Source organism: Dendrobates tinctorius, unplaced genomic scaffold, assembly GCF_039654945.1.
Source record: "Dendrobates tinctorius isolate UK_male_01 unplaced genomic scaffold, ASM3965494v1 ptg000251l, whole genome shotgun sequence".
Lineage (NCBI taxonomy): Eukaryota > Metazoa > Chordata > Amphibia > Anura > Dendrobatidae > Dendrobates > Dendrobates tinctorius.
Window position 1 is genome coordinate 12,870,459 of NW_027361918.1, and position 16,573 is coordinate 12,887,031.

General features: G+C 43.0%; 4 non-coding genes across 4 annotated transcripts; all 4 read left to right on the forward strand.

The window, feature by feature from the left end:
* Nucleotides 1-5,441: 5,441 nt before the first annotated feature.
* On the forward strand, nucleotides 5,442-5,514 carry TRNAV-CAC (transfer RNA valine (anticodon CAC)). Its single transcript has one exon. It is a non-coding gene; the product is annotated as a tRNA-Val (tRNA).
* A 1,264-nt stretch (nucleotides 5,515-6,778) lies between these two features.
* On the forward strand, nucleotides 6,779-6,851 carry TRNAV-UAC (transfer RNA valine (anticodon UAC)). The gene has a single exon. It is a non-coding gene; the product is annotated as a tRNA-Val (tRNA).
* A 768-nt stretch (nucleotides 6,852-7,619) lies between these two features.
* Nucleotides 7,620-7,692, forward strand: TRNAV-AAC (transfer RNA valine (anticodon AAC)). Its single transcript has one exon. It is a non-coding gene; the product is annotated as a tRNA-Val (tRNA).
* A 6,131-nt stretch (nucleotides 7,693-13,823) lies between these two features.
* Nucleotides 13,824-13,896, forward strand: TRNAV-CAC (transfer RNA valine (anticodon CAC)). Its single transcript has one exon. It is a non-coding gene; the product is annotated as a tRNA-Val (tRNA).
* The last annotated feature ends 2,677 nt before the right edge of the window (nucleotides 13,897-16,573 follow it).

Sequence of the window (16,573 nt, forward strand, 5' to 3'; positions counted from 1 at the left end):
TGCTTGCCATGACCACAGCATTTTTTGTTTTTCGTTTCGGTTGGTTTCTGTAGTGTAGCGGTTATCACGTTTGCTTTACACGTGAAAGGTCCTCAGTTTGAAACTGGGCAGAAACACAGCGTTCCTCTTGCAAACTAGTGCTTTTGACAATGAGTGCTTGATCTTTAATGCTTGCCATGACCACAGTAAACGCTCTTGTCTGGTTACTGTAGTGTAGTGATTGTCCTGTTTGCCATCCTTCTGAAAGTTCCCTGTTTTGATCCCGGGCAGAAACATGTGGCTTTTCTTTATTTTGATCACAAACGTATCTTGTTGGCTTAATTAGCCTTAGTTAGCATATTCTATTGCTGGTTTAATGAGCATTACTTTTACCAATGTGATTATTTCTACCCGTTTTTGCTTTTGGCAAGCATGTGTGTTTTTGACAGTGTCTAAGTGTTCCTAATTCAAGTAACACCTGATAGGATCAAGGTGCGAAAGCAGGCATCTAGGTGCTTTTTCTTTTTGGCTTTTGGACAAAGGCATGAGAATGTTTTGTGGAGCATGGTTTTGTTTCCCTGTTTGTTCTTTTTCTCCAATAGCCTGACAAATGAAAGGTTCCTGTGTTGCAAAATGCACTTAGTCCTGTCTTCAGACATAGAGGAAGACCTCTTGACTTTGGCTGGATGTTTTTTCTTTTTCAAGTTCATTTCAGCATGTTTAAACATCTTAAGCTTTGCATGGAGTTTCTGAAGTGTAGTGGTTGTCACGTTCACCTCACGCGTGAACGGTCCCTAGTTCGAAACTGGATAAAAGCATGACATTAGGCGTTGATATTAAAGCTTTTGACGTTGAGTCTTTGTTCTCGATGGCTCGTCATGACCACAGTAACCTTCCGCAGCCGGTTTCTATAGTGTATAGAATCATAGAATCGTAGAGTTGGAAGGGACCTCCTGGGCCATCTGGTCCAACCCCCTGCTCAAAGCAGGATTCGCTAAATCATCCCAGTCAGATGTCTGTCCAGCCTCTGTTTGAAGACTTCCATTGAAGGAGAACTCACCACTTCTCGTGGCAGCCTGTTCCACTCATTGATCACTCTGTCAAAAAGTTTTTTCTAATATCTAATCTGTGTCTCTTCCCATTCAGTTTCATCCCATTGCTTCTAGTCTTTCCTTGTGCAAATGAGAATAAAGTTGATCCTTCTACAATGTGACAGCCCTTTAGATATTTGTAGACAGCTATTAAGTCTCCTCTAAGTCTTCTCTTTTGCAAACTAAACATTCCCAAATCCTGCAACCTTTCCTCATAAGACAGGGTTTGCAGACCGGTCACCATTCTGGTCGCTCTTTTCTGAACTTGCTCCAGTTTGTTGATGTCTTTTTTAAAATGTGGTGCCCAAAACTGGACACAATATTCCAGATGAGGTCTGACCAAAGAGGAGTAGAGGGAAATAATGACTTCACGTGATCTAGACTGTATGCTTCTGTTAATACATCCTAGAATTGCAGTTGCCTTTTTTGCTGCTGCATCACACTGTTGACTCATATTCAGTCTGTGATCTATTAGTATACCCAAGTCTTTTTCACATGTGCTGTCACTTAGCCCTATTCCTCCCATTCTATATATGCTTTTTTCATTTTTATTGCCCAGATGTAGTACTTTGCATTTCTCCCTGATAAAAACCATTCTGTTAGTTGCTGCCCACTTCTCCAGTTTATTTAAATCTTTTTGAATCCTCTCTCTCTCTTCTCTAGTATTAGCTATCCCTCCTAGCTTTATGTCATCAGCAAATTTAATCAGTTTACCCTCAATTCCTTCATCTAAATCGTTGATAAAGATGTTGAACAATACAGGGCCCAGGACAGAGCCCTGTGGTACCCCACTTGAGACATTCTTCCAACTGGATGTGCAGCCATTTACGACCACTCTTTGGGTCCGATCACTAAGCCAGTTATGAATCCACCTAACAGTTGCCCTGTCCATTCCATACTTAGTCATTTTTTCAATAAGGATTGTATGAGAGACTTTGTCAAATGCTTTGCTGAAGTCAAGATATACTATATCTACAGCATTTCCTTGATCCACCCAATCAGTGATACCGTCATAGAAGGAAATTAAGTTAGTCTGACATGACTTATTAGTTAGAAACCCATGCTGACTCTGTTTAATCACTTCATTCTTATCCAGGTACTGACATACATGTTGTTTAATAATTTGTTCAAAGATCTTTCCTGGTATAGAAGTCAGACTCACCGGCCTATAGTTGCCTGGGTCCACCTTCTTCCCCTTTTTGAAGATAGGAACAACATTTGCTCTTCTCCAGTCTTCTGGCACTTCTCCTGTTCTCCAAGAATTTTCAAAGATTATGGAGAGGGGTTCAAAAATTTCTTCTGCTATCTCCTTCAGTACTCTGGGGTGTAATTCATCTGGACCTGGAGACTTGAATTCATTTAGGTTAGCTAAGTGTTTCCTCACTATCTTTCTGTTTATAGATATCCTGGATTCTTCTATTCCCTTAATAGGACAGTGAATAACAGTTGATGTTGCATTTCCTTTCTGAGAGAAAACAGATGCAAAATAGGAATTTAAAAGTTCAGCCTTCTCAACATCCTGTCTTACCATTTCATCATTTTCATCCTGTAAAAATCCTATAGCATCTTTGACTTTTCTTTTACTTTTGACATATCCCCAAAATCCTTTATTATTGCTTTTGACATCTCTTGCAAGCCTCAGTTCATTTTCAGCTTTAGATAATCTGATTTGCGCCCTGCAGGTTCTGCAGACAGCATTATATTCTTCTTTAGATATGCCTCCCTCTTTCCATTTTATAAACATTTTTTTCTTCCTTTTTAGCATGTGCTTAAGTTCTGTGTTCATCCATCCTGGTTTCCTTAAATGCTTCGTATTCTTCCCTCTTTTCGGAATTGTTAACAACTGTGCTTTGAGAATTTCATTTTTCAAGATTTCCCATCCTTCCTGGACATTTTTGTCTTTAAGGATATCCAGCCATTGGATCCCTCCAATTCTCTTTCTGAATCCCTTAAAATCTGCCTTTCTGAAATCTAACCTTGACGTCTGAGTCTTCACAGGTCTTCCACCTCTAGTAATCCAAAATTCTAAAATAGCATTGTCGCTACCTCCTAGGGTCCCAGCCACTTTTACCTCCTCAACCATTTCCTCCCTGTTTATAAGGATTAGATCCAAGGTAGCAGTTCCCCTTGTTTTCTCCTTTACCTTTTGGAAGATAAAGTTGTCAGCAAGAGAGGATAAGAATTTCCTTGACCTGTTAGTTTTGCCTGAGAGAGATTCCCAACAAATGTCTGGATAGTTGAAATCTCCCATGACAACTATGTCATATTTTTTGGAGAACTTGGCCATCTGATGCATAAAGAGTTCATCTATATCTTCGGCTTGCACAGGCGGCCTGTAGTAAATGCCTACAATGGTGTCCTTTCCATTGTTCTGTCCTTGTATTCTTACCCAAACAGTTTCCACAGAACTCCCAGTCTCTGAAGCTTCAATCTCTGTGCAGATATACGCGTTTCGAACATACAATGCGACACCCCCTCCTCGTTTATCAAGTCTGTTTCTTGCAAATAAGTTGTATCCTTCTAGTCTTGTATTCCAATCATGTGTATTGTCCCACCAAGTTTCAGTGATTCCAATGACATCATATTTCTGTTCCTGTGTTAGTAGTTCCAATTCTCCTTGTTTGTTGCCCATGCTTTGTGCATTAGTATAGAAACATTTTAGTTTGTGATTGGTTTCTCTTTCTCCAATATTTTTATTAATTAGATTCTTTCGTCTTTGTTCTTCCTTTCCACTTCTAATAGCAGAGTTCTCAATAGCATTTGTCAGGTGTATGGCTTTTTCTGGTCTTTTGCTTCCCTTCCCATGTTGTTCTAGTTTAAAGCTCTCCTTACAAGTGTAGCAAGGCGACTTCCAAATACATGCTTTCCAGTCTTCGTAAGGTGCACCCCATCTCTAGCAAGTAGTCCATCGTATAAGTAGTTCACTCCGTGATCCAGAAATCCAAATCGTTGCTGACGGCACCATCGACGTAGCCAGTTGTTCACCTGCAGAATCTTATTCCACCTCCTTGTTCCATGGCCATCCACTGGGAGGATGGAAGAGAAGACCACCTGCGCTCCCAGTTCTTTCACTTTCTTGCCTAAGTCTTCAAAGTCTCTGCAGATGATTTCCAGGTCGTTTCTTGCGGTGTCATTTGTCCCCACATGTAGTAGCAGGAATGGGTAGTCATCTGTAGGTCTGAAGAGTCCTGATATCCTGTCAGACACATCTTTAATTTTTGCACCTGGAAGACAGCACATTTCTCTTGTAGTTATATCCGGTCTGCAGATAGCGGCCTCTGTTCCTCTCAGCAGGGAATCCCCCATGACCACCACTCTCCGTTTCTTCTTCACAACATTTTTCTTTCTCCATCCAGGAGGACTCTGAGGGCGTACAAGGTTGCTGTTTGTTGGCAAAGTCTTATCCTGATGTATTTCTTCATCGTTTTCCTGCGTGAGAGCCTGGTACTGGTTCCTGAGCAGTATGGGTTCTGACTGCCTCCTGATCCTCCTGCTTCTCTGGGTCACATGTCTCCATTCCTCTTTTTCTTCAGGTGCACTTCGAATTTCTTCTCTTTCTGTAACATGAAGAGATAATTCTGCTCTGTCCAAGAACTCTTCACCTTCCTTAATGATCTTCAACGTAGCTAACCTCTCTTCGAGATTTTGCAACTTTTCCTCCAACAGGGACACAAGCTTGCATTTGTGGCATGTGAAGTTTGGCTTTTCCACTGGTAAATCTGTGAACATGTAGCAAGAAATGCAGCTCACCAAATGGCTCCTGGCCTCTTCCATCTTGGGATTTCTTAAAAACGATGAAAGATGAGCCAAATTTCGCGCGCCGATAGGCGCCCGGTTTTTCCAATTTCGTCTTTTCAGCTGCAACGGCCAAAACCCAGTGATCGTTGAGCTCGCGGAGACTCTTCACTTATCCCAGAAGGCACTGGGAATATGCAAATGATCTCCTCAAGACTCTTCCCCTGGTTTTCCGATTTCCTCTTTTCAGCTGCAACGGCCAAAACCCAGTGAGCGTTGAGCTCGCGGAGACTCTTCACTCATCCCAGAAGGCACTGGGAATATGCAAATGATCTCCTCAAGACTCTTCCCCTGGTTTTCCGATTAACTCTTTTCAGCTGCAATGGTCAAAACCCAGTGATCGTTGAGCTCGCGGAGACTCTTCACTTATCCCAGAAGGCACTGGGAATATGCAAATGATCTCCTCAAGACTCTTCCCCTGGTTTAGTGTAGTGGTTATCACGTTCGCCTAACACGCGAAGGGTCCCCAGTTTGAAACTGGGCAGAAACACGCTGTTACCCTTTGGTATCCAAGCTTTTGACTTTCAGTTCTTGATCTCGATTGCTTGTTGTCACCACAGTAAGTTCTTGCTTCTGGTTTCTGTAGTGTAGCGGTTATCACGTTCGCCTCACACGCGAAAGGTCCCCAGTTCGAAACTGGGTAGAAACACAGCTTTTCTCTTGGAAAACGATCCTTTTGACTTTCAGTGCTTGTTCTTTATTGCTTGCCATGTCCACAGCATTTTTTGATTATTTGAATCGGTTGGTTTCTGTAGTGTAACGGTTATCACATTTGCTTTACACGCGAAAGTTCCTCAGTTCGAAACTGGGCAGAAACACAGAGTTTCTCTTGCAAACTTGCGCTTTTGACAATGAGTGCTTGATCTTTAATGCTTGCCATGACCACAGTAAACGCTCTTGTCTGGTTACTGTAGTGTAGTAATTGTCATGTTTGCCATCCTCCTGAAAGTTCCCTGTTTTGATCCCGGGCAGAAACATGTGGCTTTTCTTTATTTTGATCACAAACGTATATTGTTGGCTTAATTAGCCTTAGTTAGCATATTCTATTGCTGGTTTAATGAGCATTACTTTTACCAATGTGATTATTTCTACCCCTTTTTGCTTTTGGCAAGCATGTGTGTTTTTGACAGTGTCTAAGTGTTCCTAATTCAAGTAACACCTGATAGGATCAAGGTGCGAAAGCAGGCATCTAGGTGCTTTTCTTTTTGGCTTTTGGACAAAGGCATGAGAATGTTTTGTGGAGCATGGTTTTGTTTCCCTGTTTGTTCTTTTTTCCAATAGCCTGACAAATGAAAGGTTCCTGTGTTGCAAAATGCACTTTGTCCTGTCTTCAGACATAGAGGAAGACCTCTTGATTTTGGCTGGATGTTTTTTTCTTTTTCAAGTTCATTTCAGCATGTTTAAACATCTTTAGCTTTGCATGGAGTTTCTGAAGTGTAGTTGTTGTCACGTTCACCTCACACATGAACGGTCCCCAGTTCGAAACTGGACAGAAGCATGACATTAGGCGTTGATATTAAAGCTTTTGACGTTGAGTCTTTGTTCTCGATGGCTCGTCATGACCACAGTAACCTTCTGCAGCCGGTTTCTTTAGTGTAGTGGTTATCACATTCGCCTAACACGCGAAAGGTCCCCAGTTCGAAACTGGGCAGAAACACGCTGTTACCGTTTGGTATCCAAGCTTTTGACTTTCAGTTCTTGATCTCGATTGCTTGTTGTCACCACAGTAAGCGCTTGCATCCGGTTTCTGTAGTGTAGCGGTTATCACATTCGCCTCACACGCGAAAGGTCGTCAGTTCGAAACTGGGCAGAAACACAGCTTTTCTCTTGGAAAACGATCTTTTTGACTTTCAGTGCTTGTTCTTTATTGCTTGCCATGACCACAGCATTTTTTGTATTTTTTGAATCGGTTGGTTTCTGTAGTGTAGCGGTTATCACGTTCGCTTTACACGCGAAAGGTCCTCAGTTTGAAACTGGGCAGAAACACAGCGTTTCTCTTCCAAACTAGAGCTTTTGGCAATGAGTGCTTGATCTTTAATGCTTGCCATGACCACAGTAAACGCTCTTGTCTGGTTACTGTAGTGTAGTGATTGTCCTGTTTGCCATCCTCCTGAAAGTTCCATGTTTTGATCCAGGGCAGAAACATGTGGCTTTTCTTTTTTTTGATCACAAACGTATATTGTTGGCTTAATTTCCATTAGTTAGCATATTCTATTGCTGGTTTAATGAGCATTACTTTTACCAATGTGATTATTTCTACCCGTTTTTGCTTTTGGCAAGCATGTGTGTTTTTGACAGTGTCTAAGTGTTCCTAATTCAAGTAACACCTGATAGGATCAAGGTGCAAAAGCAGGCATCTAGGTGCTTTTTCTTTTTGGCTTTTGGACAAAGGCATGAGAATGTTTTGTGGAGCATGGTTTTGTTTCCCTGTTTGTTCTTTTTCTCCAATAGCCTGACAAATGAAAGGTTCCTGTGTTGCAAAATGCACTTTGTCCTGTCTTCAGACATAGAGGAAGACCTCTTGACTTTGGCTGGATGTTTTTTTCTTTTTCAAGTTCATTCCAGCATGTTTAAACATCTTTATCTTTGCATGGAGTTTCTGAAGTGTAGTGGTTGTCACCTTCACCTTACACATGAACGGTTCCCAGTTCGAAACTGGATGAAAACATGACATTAGGCGTTGATATTATAGCTTTTGACGTTGAGTCTTTGTTCTCGATGGCTCGTCATGACCACAGTAACATTCCGCAGCCGGTTTCTGTAGTGTAGTGGTTATCACGTTCGCCTAACATACGAAAGGTCCCCAGTTCGAAACTGGGCAGAAACATGCTGATAGGCTGGTTTCACATTTGTGTTTTTTTTCGCGGTATTTTAGCGCTAAATAACGAATGCGTTTTTTTTCCCTATACTTTGCATGGGATGCGCTTATGTGCGCATACACATGCGTTTGTACGCATTTTACTGCGCATTTTTTTTTTTGCGGTATGCGCTCGGGTGCACAAAATGCAATCTGTTGCATTTTTTGAGCGTCCGACTTGCCTCAAAACAACGCATGCGCGCGCAATGCGTTTTTTTACAGCAAGACACCCATTATAAGTCTATGGTGAGCATATGTGCGCATTGGCATGCTTATGTATGTGTTTTTTGTACATGCGTTTTTTTTTTTACCATTAGTTTAGACAATGGAATTTAGGGGTTTGGGTTAGAGTTAGGGTTAGTTAAGGGGGTTTAGGGTTAGGGTTAGGGTCAGGGTTATGGTTAGGATCAGGGTATGGTTTGGTTAAGGGTTAGGGTTAGGGTCAGGGTCAGGGTTAGGGTTAGGATCAGGGTATGGTTTGGTTAAGGGTTAGGGTTAGCGTCAGGGTTAGGGTCAGGGTCAGGGTTAGGGTTAGGATCAGGGTATGGTTTGGTTAAGGGTTAGGGTTAGGGTCAGGGTTAGGGTTATGGTTATGGTTAGGGTTAGGGTCAGGGTTAGGGTTAGGGTTAGGGTTAGGGTCAGGGTTAGGGTCAGGGTTAGAGTTAGGGTCAGGGTTAGGGTTAGGGTTAGGGTCAGGGTTAGGGTTAGGATCAGGGTATGGTTTGGTTAAGGGTTAGGGTTAGGGTCAGGGTCAGGGTTAGGGTTAGGGTTAGGATCAGGGTATGGTTTGGTTAAGGGTTAGGGTTAGGGTCAGGGTTAGGGTTATGGTTATGGTTAGGGTTAGGGTTAGGGTCAGGGTTAGGGTTAGGGTTAGGGTTAGGGTCAGGGTTAGGGTTAGGGTTAGGGTTAGGGTCAGGGTTAGGATTAGTAAAGTCATGGTTTGGGTTAGTGTGAGGGGCCACCTAATGTTGGAAAAAAACGCAAACGCGGTAAAAACGCACTAAAAACGCAAACAAACGCATAAAAACGCTGCATTTTTTTCATGCATGCTCATAAAAATGCTTGAAAAAAACGCAGCATCTGTATGCGTTTGTATGCGTTTTTTCAATGCGTTTTTTTGCGGGAAAAACGCGCTGCAAAAAAAAAAGCAAGTGTGAAACTAGCCTTACCCTTTGGTATCCAAGCTATTTACTTTCAGTTCTTGATCTCGATTGCTTGTTGTCACTAGAGTTGAGCGATACCGTCCGATACTTCAAAGTATCGTATCGGATGGTATCGGACGATCTTTAAAAAAAGTATTGGTATCGCCGATTCCGATACCGGAAGTCCCATTCAAGTCTATGGGACTTCCAGTATCGGAATAAGAAAAACCCTTTCCTGCCCTTGTACAGCCTCTCTGGGGTCTGTACGGGCCTTTCGGGGGGCTGTGCCGGCCTGCCAGGGGGTCTGTGCAGGCTCCGGTGGTCTGTGCCGGCCTGCCGGTGGTCTGTGCAGGCTCCGGGGGGCTGTGCCGGCCTGCCGGGGGGCTGTGCCGGCCTGCCGGGGGGCTGTGCAGGCTCCGGGGGGCTGTGCCGGCCTGCCGGGGGGCTGTGCCGGCCTGCCGGGGGGCTGTGCAGGCTCCGGGGGTCTGTGCAGGCATCGTCCGATGGGACTACAAGTCCCATCGGGCGATGCCTGCTACCATGACAGTGATTGACACATTAGCCAATGATGGGACAGTAGTAGTCCCATCATCCGGCTAATGTGTTAAATGTAAAAAAAAAAAAAAAATTACATGCTACATACATACAACATGCATACTACATACATGCTACATTCATACTACATACTACATACATGCTACATTCATACTACATAAATACTACATGCAACATACATACTACATATATACTACATGCATGCTACATACATACTGCATGCTACATACATACCACATATATACTACATACATACTACATGCATGCTACATGCATGCTACATGCTACATACATAACACATACATACTACATGCTACATACTACATATATACTACATGCATGCTACATGCTACATACATACTACATATATACTACATGCATGCTACATACATACTGCATGCTACATGCATGCTACATACATACTACATACATACTACATGCTACATACATACTACATATATACTACATACATACTACATACATACTACATGCATGCTACATACATACCACATACATAACACATATATACTACATGCATGCTACATACATACTACATGCTACATACATACCATATACATACTACATGCATGCTACATACATACTACATGCATGCTACATACATACTACATGCTACATACATACTACATATATACTACATGCATGCTACATACATACTACATGCTACATACATACTACATATATACTACATGCATGCTACATACTACATGCTACATACATACTACATACATACTACATGCATGCTACATACATACCACATACATAACACATATATACTACATGCATGCTACATACATACTACATGCTACATACATACCATATACATACTACATGCATGCTACATACATACTACATGCATGCTACATACATACTACATGCTACATACATACTACATATATACTACATGCATGCTACATACATACTACATGCTACATACATACTACATATATACTACATGCATGCTGCATACTACATGCTACATACATACTACATACATACTACATGCTACATACATACCACATATATACTACATACATACAATACATTCATACAATACATACATAGACATACAGTACATATAACATAGAGTAACATACTTACCAATACTTGTCACATTGTTCCCCGAAGCCATTGTCTTTTCCGGGATAAATATTAACATAACAAACCACAAAAATACTCACCCACGATCCGAAGCAGTCCACGAGTGTGTCCCACGACGATCTTGGGTAGAGAACTGCAGCATCAGCTGTTGCTGCCGTTCTCTACGGGCTGCAGGAATCCAATGACGGAAGGTAGGTATCCTTCCGCACTGTATTCCTCCGCCACTTAAAAAAAAAAAAAGTCCCTAGTCTCACTTTATGCCACAGACCACCGGCAGGCCGGCACAGCCCCCCGGCAGGCCGGTACAGACCCCGGGCAGTCCACACAGCCCCCCGGCAGGCCGGCACAGCCCCCCGGCAGGCCGGCAGAGACCCCCGGAAGGCCCGAAATGACGGCGCATCATGATGCGCACACACCGCGCATCATGATGACGTCAGGCCGTCAATCAACTGAACTTCCGATTCCGATGCCGAATTCCGATATTGAAAAAATATCGGAAGTCGGTATCGGAATTCCGATACAGCAAGTATCGGCCGATACCCGATACTTGCGGTATCGGAATGCTCAACACTACTCGCTAATAATGCCACAAATAATGTGAAGTTATGGAACACAACTGTTGGAATACCTATTGTGGGATGGGTAGGATACCCTTGGTGGCAGGGTAATCTTTCAGGAAGTAACACATACCTTCAATATCTGGCATATAAAGGGGGGCCTTGGGTACCCAGGAATAGAACTCGATTAACCTACCTGGGGCAAATTCCAATGTATGGCCTACAAGTTAGTTTTAATGTAACTTCCCACTCTACTGATGCCTTCAAACCAATACTGCTAGAAAGAAGGTTGCATAACACGTCCTGGGAGTATTCCAATTTATTTCCCCAGGGCAATAATGAAACTTGTTTTAATATTTCAGGTAATATACCTTGCAACGAGTCATCTGGATATGAGAAAGGAACTCCCACCTGTAGAAATCCCGATGTAGGGTATTGTAGCCCTTTAGGACAACTTCCAAATTGGTGTATGCTTCAGAATGTATCTGCGTTCATAGATTTAGTTCATAGACTGGTATTACAACATTCAGCCCTATGGGACCTACCTAGTGACATGTTCTGGGTATGTGGAGACAATGCATATAAATGGTTGCCAGTAGGGGTAAAAGGTGCTTGTACTCTGGGTCGTTTGACTCCAGCTACCTTTGTTATTCCGAATGACCAGTTGAATACTCAGAGCATACCTAAACACCACTGCCTGTGTCATGAATTTGTTGAAAGGTTTGAAGCCCACTGATTGCCCAGATTACGTCCCACTAATTCATAAGGAACCCAAACTAAAGGTCCCAGGAGAAGTAACTGTATTAGCTGACAATTACACCTGCTATAATTCCCACGACACCACAGGTACACCAGTAGGGATCTTCGAGACAGGTTTCTGCAAAGAGAATAGTTCTCTAGATACTGACTTGTTAATCAAACATACACAATATATGTATGACATTTATTGGTTATGTGGAGATGGTAAGCTCCGTCCTAGGTTGCCAAATGCCTGGACAGGCCAATGCACCCTTGTTAAACTAGCTATGCAGTTCAAGATTCTACCCTGGGATCCAAAGATACCTGATGAACCTACCAGGAAAAGGAGAAGCCTCGATCAGCTCCATATGAGTTATGAAGAAGATCCACTAGTATATATTGATGCTATTGGAGTGCCAAGGGGGGTGCCTGACCAATTTAAAGCCCAGAACCAGATCTATGCTGGCTTTGCTTCTATAATCCCACAGGTGCAGATTAATAAAAATGTTGAATGGATCAATTACATATATTACAGTGAACAAAGGTTTGTCAATTTCAGCCAAGATGCCTTCCAAGGTATAGTTGAAGAATTGGGCCCTAACACTAGGATGACACTCCAAAATCGACTAGCCCTTGATATGATATTAGCTGAGAAAGGAGGAGTTTGTGGGATGGTGGGAGAGGAGTGTTGTACCTATATCCCTCAGAACTCTGGAGTGAATGGAAAAACCATGATAGCCCTTAAAAAGATAACTGGGTTAGCAGCAGAATTGAAAACTAATGCTGGAGTAGACACATCTTTCTTTTCCGGCTGGTTGGGTGGACTCAAGGGATTCCTTCAACAAGCTTGTATAGTACTGATTGCCCTCCTTGTAATTGGATCGATAACTCTTTGTTGTGTTATTCCCTTGTATAAAAAGGTTATTGCCAAAGCAACTCCGACTGGCACCTTCCTCAATCAAGAAGTAGACCCACCAGAGTACGATGGTACTGATCTAGGGGAGATCCCTAAGTATATTCCCCTCAAGAGAGTAGACAAAACCCCCATTCTCAGATGATGTTAAGAGACTTAGTTTAGGGACAGCGGGAGAACTCCATGTGAGGTTAGTGAAGGGTTCAGCTGCCTGGAGGCCTCTCGCTAGGGGAGAGCTTCTGAGGTGTCTGGATGAAGAAATCCACCTCCCCTTTTCCCATCACATGGACAGTCTCGAAGGATCTTTCATTAAGGGAAAAACTTAGTGTTTAGGGGGGATTGTCAAGGTGAAAATATATTTTCTTATATAACTTTTATATTTTTATACTGTGAAACAATAAGTTTTTCCTAATTGCTTGCTAATGCAAATGTAACTGTATTAAAGATGGCTGCCAGTGTTCACTTTCACTTAAATTCAGTGTCTAAAGAGTTAAGTTAAGTTTCATTTCTCCTAAAAAAGATAACTCAGGAATGTGAAGAAGGAGTAACCATCGGGAGACGTTTTGACGAATCAGAGAGAGACTGGACACTAGATGTATACTGCATAAACCCCGCCTAATGCACGCCTTCCCCTAACACTCAATATAGTATTGTGTATTTGTAAATAAAGCCAGTTGTTGTACTGCCCCTGACAGGTGTGGATGCAGGACATTAGCTAAGACTGAATCAGCTGCGTGTCTGAGTCATTCTTAATCGGTACCAGATGTTTTGCGCTCGCACAATGATTTGGAATGACTGGTGAATGAGGATTCATTGTCGTTTACGACCCCGACAACATTAGGCGTTGATATTAAAGCTTTTGACGTTGAGTCTTTGTTCTCGATGGCTCGTCATGACCACAGTAACCTTCAGCAGCCGGTTTCTGTAGTGTAGTGGTTATCACGTTCGCCTAACACGCGAAGGGTCCCCAGTTCGAAACTGGGAAGAAACACGCTGTTACCCTTTGGTATCCAAGCTTTTGACTTTCAGTTCTTGATCTCGATTGCTTGTTGTCACCACAGTAAGCTCTTGCATCTGGTTTCTGTAGTGTAGCGGTTATCACGTTCTCCTCACAAGTGAAAGGTCCCCAGTTCGAAACTGGGCAGAAACACAGCTTTTTCTCTTGGAAAACGATCTTTTTGACTTTCAGTGCTTGTTCTTTATTGCTTGCCATGACCACAGCATTTTTTGTTTGTTTGAATCGGTTGGTTTCTGTAGTGTAGCGGTTATCACGTTAGCTTTACATGTGAAAGGTCCTCAGTTCGAAACTTGGCAGAAACACAGCGTTCTTCTTGCAAACTAGCGCTTTTAACAATGAGTGCTTGATTTTTAATGCTTGCCATGACCACAGTAAACGCTCTTGTCTGGTTTCTGTAGTGTAGTGATTGTCCTGTTTGCCATCCTCCTGAAAGTTCCCTGTTTTGATTCCGGGCAGAAACATGTGGCTTTTCTTTATTTTGATCACAAACGTATATTGTTGGCTTAATTAGCCTTAGTTAGCATATTCTATTGCTGGTTTAATGAGCATTACTTTTACCAATGTGATTATTTCTACCCGTTTTTGCTTTTGGCAAGCATGTGTGTTTTTGACAGTGTCTAAGTGTTCCTAATTCAAGTAACACCTGATAGGATCAAGGTGCGAAAGCAGGCATCTAGGTGCTTTTTCTTTTTGGCTTTTGGACAAAGGCATGAGAATGTTTTGTGGAGCATGGTTTTGTTTCCCTGTTTGTTCTTTTTCTCCAATAGCCTGACAAATGAAAGGTTCCTGTGTTGCAAAATGCACTTTGTCATGTCTTCAGACATAGAGGAAGACCTCTTGACTTTGGCTGGCTGTTTTTTTCTTTTTCAAGTTCATTTCAGCATGTTTAAACATCTTTAGCTTTGCATGGAGTTTCTGAAGTGTAGTGGTTGTCACGTTCACCTCACGCGCGAACGGTCCCCAGTTCGAAACTGGATAGAAGCATGACATTAGGCGTTGATATAAAATCTTTTGACGTTGAGTCTTTGTTCTCGATGGCTCGTCATGACCACAGTAACCTTCCGCAGCTGGTTTCTGTAGTGTAGTGGTTATCACGTTCGCCTAACATGCAAAAGGTCCTCAGTTCGAAACTGGATAGAAGCATGACATTAGGCATTGATATTAAAGCTTTTGACGTTGAGTCTTTGTTCTCGATGGCTCGTCATGACCACAGTAACCTTCCGCATCCGGTTTCTGTAGGGTAGTGGTTATCACGTTTGCCTAACACGCGAAAGGTCACCAGTTCGAAACTGGGCAGAAACACGCTGTTACCCTTTGGTATCCAAGCTTTTGACTTTCAGTTCTTGATCTTGATTGCTTGTTGTCACCACAGTAAGCGCTTGCTTCCGGTTTCTGTAGTGTAGCGGTTATCACGTTCGACTCACACGCGAAAGGTCCCCAGTTCGAAACTGTGCAGAAACACAGCTTTTTCTCTTGGAAAACGATCTTTTTGACTTTCAGTGCTTGTTCTTTATTGCTTTCCATGACCACAGCATTTTTTGTTTGTTTGAATCGGTTGGTTTCAGTAGTGTAGCGGTTATCACGTTAGCTTTACACGTGATAGGTCCTCAGTTCGAAACTGGGCAGAAACACAGCGTTACTCTTGCAAACTAGTGCTTTTGACATTGAGTGCTTGATCTTTAATGCTTGCCATGACCACAGTAAACGCTCTTGTCTGGTTACTGTAGTGTAGTGATTGTCCTGTTTGCCATCCTCCTGAAAGTTCCCTGTTTTGATCCCGGGCAGAAACATGTGGCTTTTCTTTATTTTGATCACAAATGTATATTGTTGGCTTAGGCCTCTTTCACACATCAGGTTTTCGCCGTCAGGCGCGATCCGTCGCTTTTGACAGAAACCGGATCCGGCGAAATGCAATGCCGGATCCGGTTTCCCCCCCATTGACTTGCCTTTGCGCCGGATCGCGCCGGATGGCCATGCGTTTCATCCGGTTTTCGCCGGATTCGGCAATGTGTCGCAATGTGTCGCGATCCGGCGTCTGGAAAAAACGTCTACTGTAACGTTTTTTGTCTCCGGCGAAAAAGCCGTACCCGCCGGATCCGACGCGTCCGGCTTTTTCACACAATGAAAGCCTATGAGCGCCGCAATGCGCCGGATTCGGCGAAAGCCTGATCCGGCGGCCGGATCCGGTTTTTTTGTCTGAGCATGCTCAGTAGCTCTGCCCACAGGAGATATATAAAAGCAAGACAATGGGACCCTCAGCCACACCCAACATGCCACCCAAGCCAAGAATCAGGAGCAGGAGAATGCAGCAGACATCTGCAGCAGCACCACCCCAAATGGAGCAGCATGCTGAACAACGGGAGGGGAGTCCAGAAGCAGATGAGAGATGGTAATTATCAAATCCCCCATTCCTCCAAACTAGGGCCATGGAATATCAAGATATTCATAGGCCCTTTGTTTCTCTTTATTCAACATCCGCCAAAGAGATGCAGCAGCAGCAGAAATGGCATCACTGGCAGCAGCAATACCCATAGCCATGGAGTCTGGCCATCAACAGGACAGCACATCTTCTTCTGGGAGCCCTCCCTCGCATCGTCAGCGTTTGACGGTAAGTTTTTATTTCCAAAATCCATCATCTCTGTAATATATGTCTATTCATTGCCTTTTATTTCAAAACAGGAAGCACAAGATGAAGAGGAGCTCCCAGAAGAAGAAGGAAGGGGTGGACAGACACCTGGAATGGGCTCACAATTCGTAAGTTTTTTGCATCAAACGCAGAAACACAACATCACACTACACACAACACATA